This window comes from Arachis ipaensis, chromosome B03 (genome assembly GCF_000816755.2).
Source record: "Arachis ipaensis cultivar K30076 chromosome B03, Araip1.1, whole genome shotgun sequence".
NCBI lineage: Eukaryota > Viridiplantae > Streptophyta > Magnoliopsida > Fabales > Fabaceae > Arachis > Arachis ipaensis.
This window is the reverse complement of record NC_029787.2, coordinates 22,598,750-22,599,388: the sequence shown is the minus strand read 5'-3', so window position 1 is coordinate 22,599,388 and position 639 is coordinate 22,598,750. Positions and strand designations below refer to the sequence as shown.

Here is a 639-nt window from a genome sequence, read left to right as displayed (position 1 = left end):
AACTCTCTTTTTGAAAAGAAAAAAACATAATTGGTGTTAATAGAATTAAAAAGTTGGATTACTATTAATCATATATTGTTGATAATATTATGATGATATTGATGATAATTTAGACAAAATAGATTTAGAGAAGAATTATTTGTAATAATAATAAATTGTTAGTACTAAAAAAATTACTTTGTCATTTTTATATAAAATTTAATGGGTTAAATTTATTCACTTTGTTTTTATATGAATTCACTTTGTTTTTATATGAATTCACTTTCCTCGATATCTCTCTCCAATCTTTGATTTAGTAGATAATAATAGAATTTTGTTAAATTACTTTAAAAGATGACAAATGAATTTTGATGATAGAGTTTATACGTGAGTAAAGAAGATTTTTCAGTATCTAAGTATATATAAATCTTAATCTACAAAACTTTAATTGACCTTGTGGCGAAAATTATTGTAAAAACTAATGTGATTAAAATTTGAAAAGTGTAGGGACTAAATTAAAACCATCCAAATTTTAAAGACTAAATCAAAATGTAATTTAAAGGATCAAATTGCACCGTACGTTTTTTTTTTTTGGTCAATGTACTCGTATTAAGTATACACTAGGTACATGTTTCTCTTACAAATGAGTTTAAAAGAATA

The 639-nt window shown here is 22.2% G+C and overlaps 1 protein-coding gene across 3 annotated transcripts in view; it reads left to right on the top strand.

Moving 5' to 3' along the window:
• LOC107629821 (transcription activator GLK1) overlaps nucleotides 1–639 on the top strand; it is a 7,867-nt gene that overhangs the window by 3,195 nt on the left and 4,033 nt on the right. The window lies entirely within an intron of this gene.